General features: G+C 43.2%; 1 protein-coding gene across 1 annotated transcript in view; it reads left to right on the forward strand.

The window, feature by feature from the left end:
• The window catches only part of LOC124594451 (enhancer of split mgamma protein-like), a 126,818-nt gene that overhangs the window by 65,818 nt on the left and 40,266 nt on the right, over positions 1-20,734 (forward strand). The gene's annotated exons all lie outside the window — the stretch shown is intronic.

Genomic DNA, 20,734 nt, shown 5'->3' on the forward strand with positions numbered 1-20,734 from the left:
TAAGGCATGGAGAACAATCAAATCAATGACACTGATCAGCTGATGACAAGTTAAATCATTATAATATTAGGCATAGTCAATAGGCAAAGTATTTTAAAGATTTATTCCAGGAAAATCGGCCTCAATTTTGACATAGATGTGAGACCAGGAGGCAACAGGAGAAGTTATGGCCGTTAGACATAAAACTTCTTTGAGAGGCTGTGAGGATCTGTAAGATGAAGAAGTCACAAGGATTTGGATTGATATATCCAAAAGGATGGACCACGGGAATTGTTGGATATGTTAAGAAATCTGTCTCAAAGAGTATTAAATGGATGTTTCATCGGAATGAACAACATAACACCTGTGAATAAGAAAGGGTTGGAAGACTGTGTACGAAAGTACTTAAAAATCTGGTGGAAAAAGAAACAACACACAAGCGTCATAAAGAGGAAGTAGGATTCTGAGCAGAAAGGTCAGTAATGGACAACATCTTCATAATGAAATTAATATGTGAAAAACCCACGAAAGTTGGACTGGAGACACATGCTGCATTGATTGACCGAGAAAATGCTTATGATAATTTACCCTCCAACAAAATGTGCGAAAATATGAGAGAGATAGAACTGGATAAAAGATATCCAAAGGCTGTTATGAAATCATATAAAAATGACACAGTGAGAGTCCGGACTGGGAAGAGTTGGACAAAGTAATTCGAGATGAATAAGGATTTGCCTCACCGATCCTCTTTCTGGTGTACCTAGGTGCAATTCTGAAGCCCTGGCACAGAACATGCCATATAAGAACGCTTAAAGAGAAATACTCTATCGTCGAAGGCTCGAATCCTGCCTCGAGCATGGATGTGTGTGATCTCCTTAGGTCAGTTAGGTTTAAGAACTTCTCAGTTCTAGGGGACTGATAACCTCAGATGTTAAGTCCCATAGTGCTCAGAGCCATTTCAACCAAAGAGAAATAAATAAGACTGGCCTGAAGACCTCACTCAATAGTTATTACTTCGTAAAAATATAGAGATTTCTCTGCAAAAGCTCAAGAGTAGGAAGTGCAAATAAATTATCAACTACATACGACCCTACGGTGTTGCTATGGAATTTATTAACGGGACAGCAATAGTCGACAGGAGTCAAGATGTCGCTCTCACATTTGCGAGTGAATTTCCCGCGTATATTTCGCAGTCTTTAAAACAGAGACCAGAAAGTGTTATACCACAGTACCCTTCTTTTCACAAACTAGCGAATGACATTCCAAAAGAATGATCGCCAGTTTGAAAAAAAATCTTCTTAGTCTCAACAACACGTTACATAAAAAACACACGCCTGTAAAACTTTGGTTTTTGCAAAAGTTTAATAACACTTCTTAGTGTCATTCGAAAGTTCTAAATGTACACGGTACTATGCTTGGCAGAGGATAATTCGTATTAATATCAGAGTATTTCTGCCCTATTCTTATCTTATCGCGTACTAAGGACGGACGGAACAATGACTTCATGTTTCTGTTTGTCGGTTAGTGAGTTACGTGTTCAATAGGCCATTTGAACGATTCTTTTATCGTACTGTGTGGAACGAATTAGTAATGAAAAGAATGCATTTTAGTCCTGTTCTTGCAACTACAGTTTTAAAACAGAGAAATGATCTGGGGTTGAAGTTGGATTTAAGACTTGCTTCGATATCTATCAGACAGTTTACAATATTGGGCAAATGTTCGAAAAATTTTTGTCGCTGCATACTGAATTCCTTCCTGAGTCCTGAGCCACTGACAGCGTCACTAGTGGGTAATAAAGATCATTTTTTCCTGTAGTGTGTTAGATATGAACAACATTATTCTTCTCAAATTATGATAGATTATTTATCATGAATTTCGCTGTATATGTTTCTTTAAGATGGCTAAGGGTGAGCACGACATGTTCTTGCTGCTCGCTTTCGTGCAATCAGTACTTTTAAAAGATAAGTTACCCAAAAAGAAATATTTTTTAAAGACACTACTGACTGGTAACATCCAAAATATGTCAGGAGGTTAATTCGTTTGTTTCCAAGATTAGCAATTTTACGAAGAGCATAAGTAGCTGTACTTAGCAATATTCTTGTTTCAGTTCAAGTTTCCATGTGTATGTAAACCCAAAAATTTGGTGAATTCTACCCTATTTAGGGACTCCTGTTCATGTGCTATGGCAGTTTTTTGTACGACTATTTGTTGTAACAAAATGAATAAAGTATGTTTTCCTAAACTTTATGGAGAGTCTGTTTTCAGAGAACCACACTATAATTATTTGTAAAACATCATTAATAATCTGTTGGGTTGTTTTCTCTCTGCCGGCCGCGGTGGTCTCGCGGTTCTAGGCGCGCAGTCCGGAACCGTGCGACTGCTACGGTCGCAGGTTCGAATCCTGCCTCGGGCATGGATGTGTGTGATGTCCTTAGGTTAGTTAGGTTTAAGTAGTTCTAAGTTCTAGGGGACTGATGACCACAGCAGTTGAGTCCCATAGCGCTCAGAGCCATTTGAACCATTTGTTTTCTCTCTAATGACATTTCTTATAACATTAGTATCGTCTGTGAAAAGTACCAATTATGCTTGTTGAATGTTAAATGGAATCTCATTCGCTACTGTAAGAAATAAGAGTGGACCCAAAATTGAATCCTGTGGGGCTCCCTTTGCGATTTCTGCTCAGTCACTAAAATTTTCTATTCTTCCAACATTGTTTGGATCTTTCTGAACAGCTCCTTGCATTCTGCCAAGTATGATACGAACCAATTATGTGCACAGCTCTAATCACAACTATGATCCCTACGACAGATGTTTGATACCGATAACAGAACAGTCGCACAGCCTTCTTGGAATACACGTTCTCTAAATTTACTCAACATTCATTATTCTAGCGGCATGCCTCTGAATTCGCTCATGTCTGTTGTCATGTCGATAAAGAGTCCAGGCACCGGAATAATACTCTGGAACTGGATGCACAAGCATCGCGTACGTGATCATCTTTACACATGTACTGCACTTTCCCAGAGCCTCTCCTATAAGTCTAAGTTTCCCAATCGCCTTCCCCAATAGTCATTTCACGTAATCCTCCCATCTCATGCAGCTTCTTAGTATTCCCTCCATGTACTTATTCAATGTTACATGCTCCATGTTTTCACCATTACTCTTGTAATTGGACAGTATCGTTTCTGTCTGTTGGTTATATGTACTATGTTGAATTTCAGAATTTAGATTGGTCTGTCAATCATCACACCAAGTGGAAACATTCTCTAAGTCTGCCTGCGTTTGCCCATGACCATCCAACAATGATACTTTCTTGTAGACAACAACATGCTATCTGACAAATCTTTTCTGTACATTGAGAACATTAGAGATCTTATTAAGTTTTCTTCACGAGGTCCATCGTTAGGAGTATTCGGTGCACTGTGTGTTCAGACACACTTGTAATCTGCCCAGCATCAAAGTATGATGTTACTGTCAGTTATGAAGAACATTCGTGCCCCAATATAACGTACTGTGCTCTATTAGCCATTCGTCTTCAGTTGAAGTAGTTCGCAACGTACTGTAAAACGAGTGTTCATGTTTCGATAGCTTAAGAGCTAGGAGAACTTGTTCGTCTTAAAATGGCTCTGAGCACTATCAGTCCCCTAGAACTTAGAACTACTTAAACCTAACTAACCTAAGGACATCACACACATCCATGCCCGAGGCAGGATTCGAACCTGCGACCGTAGCGGTCGCGCGGTTCCAGACTGAAGCGCCTAGAACCGCTCGGCCACCAGCGGCCGGCTGTTCGTCTTAGATACTGCGAAACGCATCTCTTCTAATGCAGTCTCCCTGCTTTCATACTTTTGGAAGAGAAAGAATGCACCAAAACAAGAAAAATGTCCAGTAAACATGAGCTATACAATGCGTACCTAAAGACATACGTGCGCTTTTCCACCTGCACTATTATGAAACACATCTCTTCTACTGAAGAAGTGTCCATAGCTTTTGAAGTATGCACTATAGAGCTCATGTTTACTGGACGCTTTTTTCTTGTTTTGGTCTTCATTATCAAACCTCAAAATATAGAAAGTAAAGACTTTTTAATAGAAGATATGTGTCTCACAACAGCGAAGATGAACAATTGCCCATAGCTCTTAAGTAGGCATTTTAGAGCTCATATTTAATGTTTTGTTCCATACCACCACCTCTGAAAGTCTGTCGGAGGAATTCTGGTTCACGCTCTATAAATTGTGAGTAGCAGTGGACCTGTAACAATCCCTTGGGCTACGCCCGAAGTTTTCTATCTGACGATTTCGTCCCATGAAGAGAAACGTGCTATGATCTGGCAGCAAGTGTTGGTTCAAATTGTAAATCTCGTCCGATGTATTGTAAGTTCGTATTCTGTTCCTTTGGTAACAATGGGGACCGTATCGCATGCCTTCAGAAGGCATGTACCTCAAGCCGTTACTTACTGTCTTATGCATCTCATGTCCTTGGTCACAGATCACCAGGTTAATCTCCAAGAGTAAAGTTGCACATCACAGAGACGGATTGTCACTGAGGAAGCCACTATCAGGAGTCAACGCTGAGTACTTTAGATTACACCACGTTCATCATGCGAAGCTTAGTGATCATGAACACTTCTCTACCCATTTAGACAAATAGTGGCAATCGAAATTTCTTCCAGCATCAGGATTTGAAGAGTCTGTCTCTGGGTTAAACAGTGCTATCACGATTGGTAACACGTTTTCTGGTCGTTGTAAACGGCTGGCCACCAAAATTACAACGCCAAGAAGGTGGCATGCAACAACGTCATATTAAGTCATATTAACCTGAAAGGTACTGTTGTGGCCCGCACAGTGCCGGGCATACCATACCCTGTTCTGTGGTGTCTGGTATAAGGTGCACGAAGAATGCATTGGCTTCAAGTAAGCAAAGAACAGAATTTATTGCTAATGATACAGTGAATATTTGCAGTGAGTTCCGAGACAGCTCTTGGCAAGTAACCACAATTCTTTAGTAGGCTGCAAGGAGAAGCAACACTTGGCAAGTAACTTTCCGCTAATCCGTAATCCCTGGCTGACGTCCGGGCTGACGTGGAGCGGCTACCGTAAGCTGAGCGTGTGCTCTTTTGGATGGGCGGTTGGCGCGGCCGGCGCAGAACCCGGAGCTTACGCTGAGCGAATGCTGAGCGAAGAGCGTGTGCTCTGACTGACGAGCCACTGAGAACAGCCGGCACTCGTAAAGCCTGGAGTGTAAGCAAATAGTGTCTGCTGGTCGTTGATGTTTGATGACGTTCGGTTTGTGGGGCACTCAACTGCACGGCCATCGGCGCCCGTACAAAGTCCCAGTTTCTACACAGTCCAATATTTCACATAGTCCAGTCTCAGCCACTGTCAGGAATGATGATGATGATGATAAAATGGTGAGGACAATTCAAAACCCAGCCCCGGGCAGAGAAAAATCCCCGATCCGGACGGCAATCGAAACCGGTACCCCTGACGCAGAAGCAGAAACGCTAGTCATTTTTTTTCTTTTTTTCCTCATTTTGTTCGGTATTTTTCGTTGCGTTTGGTCTGGGATCCGTTCAAGTTGATCGTTGATTCATTTACTCAGTTTTTTATTACAGAGGGCGAGCAGCCCTCTGATCGAACACGCTACCGTGCAGGCGCCGCTAGACCACGAGCTGCGGACCTGCTGGTCGTTGAGCGGCGTCTTAATTAGACAGTGTGAAAGATTTCCCTGCGAACCACGTCACCTGACTGCAGCGCCATATCGTATGAGGTGTGCGGATCTGGCGCCTCATGTGGCGGCTGCAAGAGATACTGGCAACAACACGCCAGCATCTTTTGGTCGCTCTCCGGAATATTTATACAAGTGGTGCCTCCACAGGCCGGTACTAACTTGCCGGCACGTAGGCTAGTTTGGACGAGCGACTGGAGCCTGACAACCCGCCTATTTGATTGTATGGTTGTTATCGACGCGGCGTCTACGAGGAGAGTTCAATAAGTAATGCAAGGTATTTTTTCTCCGCCAATTTCGGCTGAAAAAATACGAAATTTGTTGTGACAAATTTCCCCTTGAGCCCCTACAGTTCAGGTGGCTGCGGTACATGTAGCCTTCAAATTGGCTATTGTAATGGACGTGTGTTCCAAGGGAGAACTGACGGTGATCGTTTTGGCATAAAACGAGAGCTTAGCATAAATTCATCAGCACTTGCAGATTGTCAACGGAGACTTGGCAGTGAACAAAAGCACGGTGAGTCGTTGGGCGAGGCGTCTGTCATCATCGCAACAAAGTCGCGCAAACCTATCCGATCTCCCGCGTGCCGACCGACTGCACACGACCTAGTAGATAGTGTCGTAAGTTCCGTGCGGCTTTTCGCGGATGATGCTGTAGTATACAGAGAAGTTGTAGCATTAGAAAATCGTAGCGAAATGCAGGAAGATCTGGAGCGGATAGGCACTTGGTGCAGGGAGTGGCAACTGACCCTTAACATAGACAAATGTAATGTATTGCGAATACATAGAAAGAAGGATCCTTTATTGTATGATTATATGATAGCGGAACAAACACTGGTAGCAGTTACTTCTGTAAAATATTTGGGAGTATGCGTGCGGAACGATTTGAAGTGGAATGATCATTTAAAATTAATTGTTGGTAAGGCGGGTACCAGGTTGTGATTCATTGGGAGAGTGCTTAGAAAATGTAGTCCATCAACATGGAGGTGGCTTACAAAACACTCGTTCGACCTATACTTGAGTATTGCTGATCAGTGTGGGATCCGTACCAGATCGGTTTGACGGAGGAGATAGAGAAGATCCAAAGAAGAGCGGCGCGTTTCGTCACAGGGTTATTTGGTAACCGTGATACCGTTACGGAGATGTTTAATAAACTCAAGTGGCAGACTCCGCAAGAGAGGCGCTCTGCATCGCGGTGTAGCTTGCTCGCCAGGTTTCGAGAGGGTGCGTTTCTGGATGAAGTATCGAATATATTGCTTCCCCCTACTTATACCTCCCGAGGAGATCACGAATGTAAAATTAGAGAGATTAGAGCGCGCACGGAGGCTTTCAGACAGTCGTTCTTCCCGCGAACCATACGCGACTGGAACAGGAAAGGTAGGTAATGACAGTGGCACGTAAAGTGCCCTCCGCCACACACCGTTAGGTGGCTTGCGGAGTATAAATGTAGATGTAGAACTGTGACCCCTGTAATGTTGGAACGTGCGGACATTCTCTGATCGGCGGATCAGGCCGGTGTGGCCAAGCGGTTCTAGGCGCTCCAGCCTGGAACCGTGCGACCGCTATGGTCGCAAGTTCGAATCCTGCCTCGGCCATGGCTGTATGTGATGCCCTTAGGTTAGCTAGGTTTCAGTAGTTATAGGGGACTGACGACCTCAGATGTTAAGTCCCATAGTGCTCAGAGCCATTTCGAGCCTACAGACAGGATCTCGCACCTTCCATCTCCTTGACCCAAGGAAGGATGCACTCCGCAGGAGGCAGCTCGTGGATGACTGGGAAGTTACTGATGCAGCAAGACGGTGGGTCCGAGGTCGACAGGTCGAGTCGTACCATGCGGGCATACAGGTCATCCCAGTAAGGGTGCCTAAGGCCATCGTGTTGAACAGAGGTTATGTTGAAGAATAGGGTTTCGTGGCCAAAATAGTGGGCAATAATATTGTAATCCTCAATAAAACCAACCAACTTTCAGAAAAGTAATGTACTACATTCTCGGACATGCCAATGGTTAGCATTAGTGTGCAGCTGCACACAGTATGTGAGGAAGATTACGTAGAGGAGTTACATATTCAGAAATGGCTTCTAAACATGATTGTTTATGAGATGATCGTGTAAGAAGGAGAAAATTCTACCTGGAATCCGACGGTGGTAGGATCGAGCTCCATTGTGACAGTGGTTAATCTTTCCGTGACACTTCCGTTCGCGTTATTCTAGATTCAACGACTGTAATGTGAAAATATAGATGGGTTCAGAAGTGACATTTTCAACGATATCCGACGCCACTAACACCCTAGAGACCAGACATATTGTTGGCTCGGCCATGGAGAATCGTAAAGCCATGCCGTATATCGTGATGCAGGAACGGTTTTTTTTTTTTTTTTTTTTTTTTTTTTTTTTTTTTTTTTTTTTTTTTTTTTTTTTTGCGGTGTAACAAGAATCCATGTCTGCAGCGTGCGTGGAGCATCGTGGACTGTCAGCACAGCGACCGTTATTGCGACTTCCCTTCACGCTAAATCAGAGAGAGGCAGAGAGGCGCGCCGACACTGGTGCACATAACGACAATCCTGGACGCCACTTCGTCTTTTCAGACAAATCTCGGTCTTCGTGCAGCTGAAAGATGGACATGTCCCAGAATGCATGTTCCGAGGAGAACGATTGACACTCAATTGCATTCCTCGTTGTCATACAGGCCCAGAATCTGTTCGTGATGATATGGGGTACTCTACACGATCACAGACGGTAATTTGGACAGTAAATGTTACATTTCTTACGCAGACCAGTGACCGGGCAGTATCTTCAAGGTCTCCGTGGCGTTATCTTTCAACAAGACAACACAAGATCACAAATTTCCTTTGCTGTCCTGACCCACCTCGGTACAGATGATGTTAAGACTGTTGTCTAGGCCAGCACGTCCTCCAGGTCTCTTGAAACCTTTCTTTCCATGCCCTGGCACTTCCATAGTACACCGCAAAAGTTACACTCGCGACAGCGGCCATAATCAACATATTCTTCGCCATGTGCAGTAGGCGAGACAAATTACGTGGCATAGTTCACCGCAGATTTGACCGTAAACTTTTTTAGGTGATCCATATTAATGCTTTGTACTGTTACACGATCAAGTAAGTCTAAATAAAAGTCACTGGCTTTGGCCTACGACACGGGGTAACGGCGTTGAGCATTTCACTTCTGAACCCATCCACTCCATTTTCAAATTGCAGTCGTTGAGTCCAGAATAACGGGAAAGGAATACCACGAAAAGGTTAACCACGGTCTCAGTGGAGCACGATCCTACCACTTTCGGGTTCCCACTCTTCCAGACAGACGTTTCTCCTCCTGACACGATCTTGTCATACACAATCACCATTCAAATGCCTTTACGTACCTTCTTTACCTACTATGTGTGGTTGTACACTAATGCTAACCAGTCGTATATTCAAGAGTTTAGTAAGAAGGGCTTTCAATAGCTACAATTCTTTTTCTCAAAGTGGGTTGGATTCATTGTGGAATCGAATACAGCATATTATCCCCCACAGGTTTGTCTACGAAAGCCCATTCTTCAACATAATCTCTGATCATAGCGTCGGCGTAGGGCTTACGCCACCATACTGTTTGGCCTACTCGAAATTTAATATCTAAAACCCCTGCACCTACTTGAGTATCTTCACGTAAGATTCCTGGATTGGAATATGATCACCACTGAAAGTGGAGTGCACCGCCTCCAACTGGTTTCTAGCAACCCCCGCCCATAATCACAACGAGAAAGCAGGAATACAGAGGCAATAGAGAAAGAAGCACATAAAAAATCACACTGAAACTTGCAGAGAAACAACAGGAATGTATTGCCACGAATTAACCCTAGTCAAGTCCGTCACGCTTTATTCTGATGCCTTTTTTTAATTTAATTTTATTTTATTTTACGGAACAAGTCCCCGCTCCCTCTGTCGCACAGTAAGTTACTTGGTTGATCACGAAGGATCACTTATTACCGACCAGAAAATCAGGACGAAAACACCACCTCCGTCCTAGACTGTACACGACTTCTCCATCCCACGTGTGCTTCGGCCAAGTCCTCGATTCCGCCATCTCCAAAATCGCTCCACGAAACAGTTTAAAACGTACGCTTTTGAACCATTCAGAATCAGGACCACAATGTAGGTATTGTGATTGGCTATTTCCTGTTCCTACAGCGCTTCTGTTAGGTGCTGCTTCCTGGCAACAGTTTAAGGTCTTTCTCTGCATTGGATCGGAAAACACCGACCGTCATAGGTGTATCACTCCCTCATAAGATCAATATACTCGGCTTCAACCAGCATAATTTATCAGGCTTAGGGAAATCCCTCTTAAAATTAGCCTTATCAGCTTCGACTACCACCATTTGTCAAGATTACGGAAAGCCCAGTCCATGATTTTCAGCCCAATAGAAACGCCTTTCGTTCTGTAAGGGGAACTGGCGGAGGCAAGCACAAAACGAAACAGGGCTAGCAAACATGGGAGACCAGGAAATGATATTTTGGTGACATCTGGTCGTGAGTTACCTAGAATCTGGAACGTCGCCACTCACCAGACACTGCCATAGAGTTGAAGCAGAACTGAATGACGTACCAGTATCCACTATCCACGCTGAGTAGGATTGTAAGCCATAGGTAGTAGGTCTGCGTACCAAATTTTGCACCCTGTATACAGCCAAATTCAACTACAAATTTAATCACATATTCGTTCTACTGCACTATACCACGCACTGTAAAATTTCGTATTTTGCTATCCTTCCTGTTATTTTTGTTTTGATAGCCAGAGGTGTACCGGGTGATCAAAAAGTCAGTATAAATTTGAAAACTGAATAAGTCACGGAATAATGTAGATAGAGAGGTGAAAATTGACACACATGCTTGGAATGACATGGGGTTATATTAGAACCAAAAAAAAAAAAAAATACAAAAGTTCAAAAATTGTCCGACAGATGGCGCTTCATCTGATCATAATAGCAACAATTAGCATAACAAAGTAAGACAAAGCAAAGATGTTGTTCCTTACAGGATATGCTCAATATGTCCACCATCACTCCTCAACAATAACTGTAGTCGAGGAATAATGTGAACAGCACTGTAAAGCATGTCCGGAGTTATGGTGAGGCATTGGCGTCGGATGTTGTCTTTCAGCATCCCTAGAGATGTTGGTCGATCACGATACACTTGCGACTTCAGGTAACCCCAAAGCCAATAATCGCACGGACTGAGGTCTGGGGGCCTGTGAGGCCAAGCATGACGAAAGTGGCGGCTGAGCACACGATCATCACCAAGCGACGCACGCAAGAGATCTTTCACGCGTCTAGCAATATGGGGTGGAGCGCCATCCTGCATAAACATCGTACGTTCCAGTAGGTGTTTATAAGCCAGACTGGGGATGATGCGATTCTGTAACGTATCGGCGTACCTCTCACCCGTCACGACAGCAGTTACAAAATCAAAATCACGCATTTCCTCGAAGAAAAAAGGCCCGATAACGGTAGATGTGGTAAATCCAACCCATACCGTGACTTTCTCGTTGTGCAATGGAGTTACCACGACAGTTCTAGGATTTTCGGTAGCCCAAATTCTGCAGTTGTGGGCGTTGACAGACCCTCGGAGCGTGAAATGAGGTTCGTCGGTCCACAACACGTTACTCAACCAATCGTCATCTTCCGCCATCTTTTTAAATGCCCACACCGCAAATGCCCTCCGCTTCACTAAATCACCAGGTAACAGTTCATGGTGCCGATGGCTTTTGCGCGGATAGCATAGGAGGGTACGCCTCAGTGCCAACCAAACAGTAGTGTATGGAATGCCGGAGTGACGTGCGACTGCACGAGCGCTGACTTCCCCGTGCATAGACGAACCCGCTACAGTCTCCATTTCTTCCTGAACTGTCTCAGCAGCATTACACCTTGTGCTCGGTCGGCCACTAAGGGGTCTATCGTCTAAACAACTCTTGGCTTCGAGCTTCGAAATCATTCTTGCCACAGCTGCATTTGTCAATGGACCTTTACCTGTTCGAATCCCCTTCCTATGGCGATAGGATCGTAACGCTGAACTAGCACATTCCCCATTCTGATAACACAACTTCACTAGAAGCGCCTTTTCAGGTAACGTCATGCTGCGACTGCTGGCGCATCTGATTCTCTCTCTCATTACAGCTCCTTTTATACACGATTGTCAAGTGCAGTCACTGACGTTTTGCTGTCCAGCGCCAACTGTCGGACATTTTGTGAACTTTTTTTTGTTCTAATAAAACCCCATGTCATTCCAAGCATGTGAGTCAATTTTTACCTCTTTATCTACATTATTCCGTGGTTTATTAAGTTTTCAAATTTATACTGCCCTTTTGATCGCCCGGTACTGTCCAAATGAATTTTTCTGTTTCGTCACACTTCCGTCACTGTGGTCGCCAACCGCGCAGAATTCTTTCGCACGATGCGTTTGTGCCGGGGTGCCAACAGTCCGCGGAGAGCCTTACCGCTAGACTGGCGGGCGTTTCGCGTCGAGTCGGCGGGCCGCCGTTAAGTGCGCCGCATTCCCTGCGCGGCCGAGCGTAGACGTGGGAGCCGAGTGCAGCGGCTGAAGTGGGGAGCGCGCTGCGGCCCAATGTCAACAGGCGGCATCCCGGAGGCCGAGTGGAGAAGCCACGGGGAGGCAAGAAACGGCGAGTGCTGCGGGTAGCCGGGATTCCGGCGCGGCGGACGTTCCCACAGCGAGACGGAGCCGCGCCACTCCGTACTGTGTATACCAGGACGAGTCGAGCAGAGCGGCGAGTGTGCGACGCGGCCGAGCGGAACTGACCGCAGGCGCGTGCAAGCCAGAGGGCAGGTACCTGCAGGAGCTGCTTTGACGCTGAGTGCGTCTGTTCTGCTGGACAACAAGAAGAGCATCACCGTCGGCCTAGCACATCACTTCCGGATGCTCAACTATTCTGTCTTTCGTGTGCTACCAGCTCTTGAAATCCATATAGCGATGGCGTGTGGGATGGGAAAATTGTCATTACTGTAATAATCGATACCAACGTTTATAAAAGCTTACATCCGAGTTATGCGATACTTGCGATCAGATTTTACTACTTATTTCATTCGTCATATATTCTAATAACAGCATTTCTTTTGAGCTACACTGAAGTACAACGCGTATGTTCAACTTATAGGATGTAACTAAATTCAAGTTTAGCACAGGAACTCTTGTCCGGAAACGTACCAATTTCCTGCTGCACGCAAAATATCACAAAGTAGTTGCTCTCTGACCTCTGCCCTTTTCGCATGGGTCCACTTGCAAGCAGGGCTCAATGTGACGACGTCAACACAGATACGGTACCTCCGTGCCATATTGCGGTAAACACAATCACTTACCCGGTTCCTCCAGCATCCGCCAGAGCCATAACCCGCCGCAGTATATCTTCCTCGGATGCCACAGGGGTCCCGTACATCAAGGATTTCATGTGATCCACGGGTAGCAGTCTAGCTGGTTCAGATCAGAAGAACGTGCAGGTCGAGCAATCGGGCACCAACTGTTACCCTTATCGTTGGTCCGGATAATGTCACACTGCACGAAGGGGTGTACCACCTGACGAAACTACATGTTTTGACACACATGAAGTGGCCACCTGTAGTACAGTATGAACAAAGATCACAAGCACAACAGCAGGTACAAACCTCTCTGGGCAGACCAGATACTCAACTGATTGTGTAAACGAATCTTACAATGTGTGTGGGACATCAGACGATCACTGAATGACGTACGTAATTCCGTACCCAGTGACGCTAAAAATGCGGGAGATCTGAACACGTGTTGGGGTATTTTGGATGTAGCAGGGGAAACGGTATGCTACTGGACTTGAGTTTCTTTGCTAAACCCAGTCATCCTTGATGCCACTACAAGTATTCAACGGCTGTAAAGGGAATATTCATTGATAAACCAAAACATTACAACCACTGCCCAACACGACGATGGATGCTGCCTGGTGTGCGGGCACGTGAAGCGGTAATGGAAATACTTGAGGTAGACACGGATAGGGGATCATTCAAGCTAAGATATGGGCTGCAAACGAGGGACTCCCTTGAGATAAGCGAATTATTATTACGCAGAGACTGCGAACAAGTATCTCTAAAACGGCGAATATGGTCCAATGTTCACGTGCTATTGTCGTGAGCATCTACGGAAAGAGGTAGAAGGACAGTAAAACTACCACTAGAAGCTAAATAGACGTCCACGACTCTTCACAGAACGTGAGGTTCTGACGTTTGTGTGTTCTGTAGAGTAGGACAGATGGTGACCTGTGGCATCTCTGGCGAAATAACACAATGCTAGCGCCCACACAAGTGTTTCAGAGCACACCGTTCATCGTACAGTGCTGAACATGGAGCTCCGCAGCAGACCATCTCTGCATCTTCACACGTTGACATGTCATAGTAATAAAAATCACGCTGTCAGCAATTTAATTGTCCGTGTCTCGTGGCCAGAACCGAGCCGCAGTGGTTTGAGGAGCATTATAGTGAACTCACGTTGATGTCTCGGCGACCAGATTCGCCTGCTGTAAATCCTATTGAACGCGTCTGGGTCGTTACCGGGAGTCATCACAGCGTACGCAAATCAGCGAGCCTTTATTTACGCCATTTACGGTACCCCCTACCAACAAAGAGTCGGATCCCTGATACGCAGAATCAATGTTCAAATGTTCAGATGTGTGTGAAATCTTATGGGACTTAACTGGTTGGTTTGTGGGGTTAAAGGGACCAGACTGCGATGGTCATCGGTCCCTGGGACTTAACTGCTAAGGTCATCAGTCCATAAGCTTACACATTACTTAACCTAAATTAGCCTAAGGGCAAACACACACACCCATGCCCGAGGGAAGACTCGAACCTCCGCCGGGACCAGCCGCACAGTCCATGACTGCAGCGCCTGAGACCGCTCGGCTAATCCCGCGCGGCGCAGAATCAGTGATAAATTTCGTTCCAAAGACGGACAAATAAGATATTAAGCAGGTGGTCGCAATGTTTTCGCTCATCAGTCTAGTTACATCCTGTATAGTAATAAAGATTCGTCGTCACATCTATCTTAAAGGACGTAACTAAAAATAAAATGAGGAACTAATAATTCAGGCAGCATGTGCTACTATTTCTTATATATTGTCTATTATATAGGTAGTATATAATCAGTGTGTTCCAGAAATTTTTGAAACTTTATTAAAGGAGTTTCACATTAGATTTTATTATTTAGTTCTTATCAGTCTTCTGATGGTAACAGTATAGTTAGTGTTATTAGAAACGTTTTATTTCAAAAAATATGAAGGAATTGAGGAACGTTCTAAGTATGCATTGCCTAAAATTTGTACGAAGTTGAAAGATATTTTTATCATGCTGGACGTATCTCAATTGGAACCTCCTTCTCGCCACTTTTTAAAGAAAATTTTTCTTGTGACAAAACTAATTTGTTTGGAATGTTGTTGGTGGTAAAATTTTTCTTATTGTAAAATATTCTTTTCTAAAATTGAATAAGACTTGGGTAACCAGTAGTGTGATCCTGTGCCCCTACGTCTCAGGTTTATTTTCTAAAAACTAATATGTTAATTAAAATTTTCTGAAGAGATTCCGTTTTTTTTAAAGAGGTTCTGTTTCGAGAAGATTCTCATGCGAAATTCGAGATTGTAAATGTGGGCGTTGCAAGCCAATTCTAGGAGCCTATGTTTATGTTTTGACTTGTGAAGGTGCTACGTCAGTCAGCCTAGAAAACTTACAACTTAAAATGCACTTTGACACTCATCTGAAAATGTCTGTCGTTTATCTACTTGTCCGTAGTACTTGTGTTGCGAGCAGCTGATTTGATGTTATTAACGACAAAAAAGGCGGAGAAATGTATCTCAGTCGTCACATAGCAAGCCAGGCGTTGCGAGCGGGAAGCAAGAGAGAAAGATATGTAAAACATATTTTCCTTGCAGATATTTCCTCCCAATGATATTCAGTTCAAGAAAGGTGCGTGCAGACACCTAAAATTCACTTAACTGATGTTCAGCATTGTTGTTTATCGAGTGGCGTTGAATATTACACAATCGACGAAGGAACTGCGAGTAAATGCTACTTAACTGGAAAGCTACCTTATTATCCGAGCCAGCAGACTAAATAAGTATTTCAGATTTCCTTTTTCTCTACTACTCGCTTCGTGCAACAGACGTCTGCTCGCCAACAACGGCCTTCAAAAACAGTCTACAAAATGGAACGTGTAACTATAACAACACAGTCGCGGCAACTGTGCAAATACAAAGGCCGGATGCAATGAAAATGCTCATTGATAGGTGGAAGATTATTGATGTGCCGTGTGGGTGGTTAGCGCTTTCTTGTGACCTGTTGCCCAAATAGGTCGTACTCCATCCCCAAAAAAAAAAAAATCAGTGTTTACCGCAGGTACGCTGGACAACGTGGAAGTTTTCAAGTGCCTCAAGCTGCTTGTAATGAACAATATTTTGTTCATATGTGGCTTGTTAAGAGTAGTATCAACTCTCAATGCCCCACCAGTAGGTAGAAACAACAATGCCTATTAATGTTGCAGGTGGCTAGGCTGCAGCAGTATGAACTTCGATAAAATTTCTCTCGGTTACACCACAGTAAACTCATCCTCTTCTTTCACAAAAAGGAGACAGAGAGGGGAAACAGGGAAGGGGAGAATGAGTTTGGATCTGTTTGCAACTCAACCGAATCTCAATACACCCGACAATGCAATTCAGAGGCACAGACAGTAAGGACTATGATGTAAACCTACTGCCCCCAGAATACCGTGGGTTAAGGATTGATTATGCGGTAGGCCTTGATGATTCCTACGCCCATCATAAGCATGTGTTACCATCACAGAAGCCTCCCGATTTCCCTCCACGGGTTATAGAATCCTCAGCTAGTTCGTGAGACTCAAGATTATTTAAATCAAATACCGTTATGTGTGAATCTTATGACGAGACTAAGCAAACTGAGACATACCTTTTATTATCAATTGTGTGGCAATTACACATCACTTTAGAAATACAGTTACAATGTGTACATAATTTACAAAATTATCACATCTACTGTGGTGTCCAAGAAGTCCGACAGGTTCCCCGGCTGCTAATTTTGAGGGCATCCTTCTACAAAGTGTCTGGCGAACTCTTGAAAAGCCACCGATGCGCTCCACAATGGCAGTAATATTATTACTATTCTAGAATCAGAAAATGCAGTAATTAAAAAAAATTGTGAGAGTGTAACCTCAAAATATAAGCTACCAGCTACTGTGTGTTCCATGTATACTGAAAGCATAAGATGGTTTACTAACGTAATAAGCTACTGTCTGGACACCAACAAACGTCAATAAGAAAACGACATAAACGAAGTTGTTTGCTTCTAATGTCAGGGACTAATAGAGAATGATTATTTTCTGGACTTTAAATTTGACCTTACAGTGTGACAAGTACCGCCGTATCAACTCTGGACACACACGTCCTACCACCCTGTTCCTTCTTCCTGCCAATGTTTTCTAAATGTTCCTCTCCTCACCGACTGCGTGGAGTATTTCCTCATTTCCTGTCTTATTACTCCACCCGATTTTAAACATAATACAGTAGCACCACTTCTCAAACGTTTCGATTATCTTCTTTACTAGTTATCCCGCCGTCGACGATTCGCCTCTGTACAGTGATGTGTTCCAAACTCACATTCTCCGAAATCTTCCTCAAATTATGGCCGACGTCTACTACTGGTAGATTTATTTTGAACAGGAATGTCCTCTTTGTGTGTGCTAGTCTGCTGTTTATGTCCTTATTTCGTCCGCTACGTGTTAGTTTGTTTCCAAGCTGACAGAATTTCTTCACTTTATCTACAATGTTCTCTCCAATTTTGATATTATCGCTTATCCCATTTCTGTTGCTTTTACCACTTTCTTTTTTATCTGGTTTACTGTCAGTCAATTATTTATTAATTTCGCGTATTGCCAGCATCACATCACACAAGCAAATATTTTTTTCTTTACATACATACACAGATCTCTAACACATAGAAAAGAAAGTCACGATTATAAGTTGATGAAATTTACAATATTTACAAACCACAGAAAGTCAGAAGCTTATGTCCAACTGCTGAACACACATTCAGTCTTTATTCCATTTTCTTTAGACTGTTCGTTCCATTCAACAGATCCTTTATTTTTCCTCACACTTATTGTGGACATGAATTTCAGTGCAAATCGCAGCACTGATATCCTTTCACTCTGAATTCAACCTCAATCCAATCGTATCATCGATATCTATATCATTAGTGGCATGTAGGAGTACTATAACTTTACGAACAATTTTTACGTGGAACACAGTATCAAGTTTCGTTATCTTTTTTTAAGAAATGAGTATTTATATTTTATATGTGATGGACAGATTTGTGTACCAAAAGCCTCTGAGTATTTTTTGCCTGTGTATGTGAACCTTCCGACATTTTGTCCTCACTTATTGGTAACGCATAACACTAGGGCACATATTGGTGCAACTTTGTTATTACTACGTCACAGATCCATCAGATCCAAAATAGATAAACTACTATAGAATCAGCGATTACTTTTTTTATAGATTCGTATGTTTATTTTCAAATCCTTTCGTTTATTGTTACATAGTCCACTTGCTTGAGAAGCTATAATACTTTTAATGCAAGACTATAGTCCTCTAATGTTTTACTACTGTCTGTCATAGCAGAGAATACAGTGGAGCGGATGCTTTTCGCTGTGATATACCCACCAACAGCTCATACAGCTTGCTCCAATGGTTCGTCTGTAGTTACGTAAGACGACCTCTTAAAGTGCGCTTAAGTACGTAGATCATACTCTGAGTTTAAATCGTAATCATATCGTGCATACTTGATTGCTCGTCTAATTCTGGACCACACAATTATTGTCTACAGTGAATACTTCGGAGACTAAGGACATTGAAGCGCCTGCGTTGCGCGCTACCTGCCTTACAGAGATGTTGTTTCGGCAGCCTTTACTGTCAGGCGCCTCTCTGCTTCTTGTGTGCGACTCAGCTGCAACATAATAAGCGAAGTTATTGAATGGCACAAGATAATTAAGCAGAGAGCCATGAAATAGAAAATATGGACTCTGTGCCTTCCACAGTTTCATATATTGTATGATCACACTTAAGTGGCTATACTGTTTACTGCTTTAAAACAGTCAACTGCGGATGATTGTTCCAGATGTGCAGCTCAAAGCTTTCTAGAGGTCATATGCGATTAAATACGAGGAGTAGTCGCCCGTGCCATTTTCTTGTTCACATTAGTATATTTTTCCTTACAGATATTTCGTAAGTTAGGGAAGTTTATATGCTGTAAATATCAGTGACTTAAAAATTTTAACGTGTCATTTTTCTGTATGCTTGGATCTATCCTCGGATGCACGTCTGCTTCCTGAAGCGAAATGGTAAATTCTGTTTTCTCAAGTAATAGTGACAGTTATCCGAAGCCATGCGATTTTTGAGGTTAGAAAAGTCATGGGAATTTTATCACTCCTACATAAACCTGCATGGTAAAGAACATACGAAGAATATGATAGCATTCTCGGCGTATATAATAAAGAATCAGAATGATATCAAATGACAAAACTAAATATACTTTCCGGAACAACGTGTTATGCTGGTTTCAAAACTGTTGCTATTTTTCTTGTCATGTATAGCTTTTTCATAACAGAATAAATTTTGTTTCTGTTTATGGGAATTTTATTAGAAAAGCATGCTGGTTTTACGAAAATGCCTGTGGGATAACCAGGAAAAGGAAAAGCACCTCAGAACGATCAAATCGGTTTTAGAGCCTGGGACTAAAACCATCTTACGTAAACCGCTTGTAGACCACAAACCAGTACTGATTACACCACTACATATCAAATTGAGGTTGATGAATTTGTAAGGACTCTTCCGCAAGATGAATTCTCCTTTATGTATTGAGCCTACAATAACTGAAAGCTGAAACTATTGTTAGTCCTCGAATTCACAGACTATTGAGGGATCACGAATTTGAGAAAGCAATGAATGTTAGAGACGAAGAGAGACGAAGATGCGTGGACTTTCCGGAATCAGAGTTACCCATTGAGTCTAGAACACCTATTTATAAGAAATTACCAAACAAAAATTTTAAGAAATGCTATCTTGTGAAACCTTCGTAAATGTCTTGTGCTTTTCCGAGAAGACACTCATTACTTTTTGTGTCTGTCTCCTGTATCACAAAGCAGAACAATTACAGCCTTGTTGCAGTTTGGTCCACGCATTTTAAGCGTTCTTTTTAATATTACTTGTTCTCCAGCTTCAGTAATATCTGTTACGTTACCAACAACATCAGTGGCCTTTATTACTTCCGTTAAAATGCGCTGATATCTCGTGGCGTCCTCTTCATCTCTGCGATTGCCAGCAAGGTGACGTATATATGTTGTTTTCACAATCTTGAGGATCCTCTTAACACTTCCATTCTGCGAGACATTTCTTTTGAACGTGACTGTGATTAGGAACTCAGCTATTCATCTATGTCTGTCACAATTGTTGCCATGAAGATTACAACTTTTTTTTTTATTGCAACATATCCTCGCCATGACGTGGGGTTGACTGTCTGGACGCTAGGGACTCCAGTGTCGGGATCTGGCATCCCCAAGAAAGTGACTTTTAACTTTTGCTAATGTGCAGTTGATGCGCTGGTCCATTCCCGTCCATCGAAAAGAGGTTGTTACATATTTTTTCCAGCACTGGTTTCAAATAAACTCGAAAGAATTCATGGCACGAAGCAGAACTTTGCAGAGGGCTACTAATAACTGGATCAGGGAGTCATAAATGGCAATGCTTGCGTTCTACTCCAGAGGTTGACTGACCGAGAAGCCAGCACGTTATGAGTTCGTCTGGAGATGGCAACTTCGAGGAGTCTGCTAGCAGCCATCCTGGCACAGATGGCATCTCTTGTATCCTTTGGAAATGGAATGGTGTTTTGATGTCTTTAATATGGCTCGGGGTAGTAGTTAGTGATCCTAAAGTATCAA

Source organism: Schistocerca americana, chromosome 2 (genome assembly GCF_021461395.2).
Source record: "Schistocerca americana isolate TAMUIC-IGC-003095 chromosome 2, iqSchAmer2.1, whole genome shotgun sequence".
Classification (NCBI taxonomy): Eukaryota; Metazoa; Arthropoda; class Insecta; order Orthoptera; family Acrididae; genus Schistocerca; species Schistocerca americana.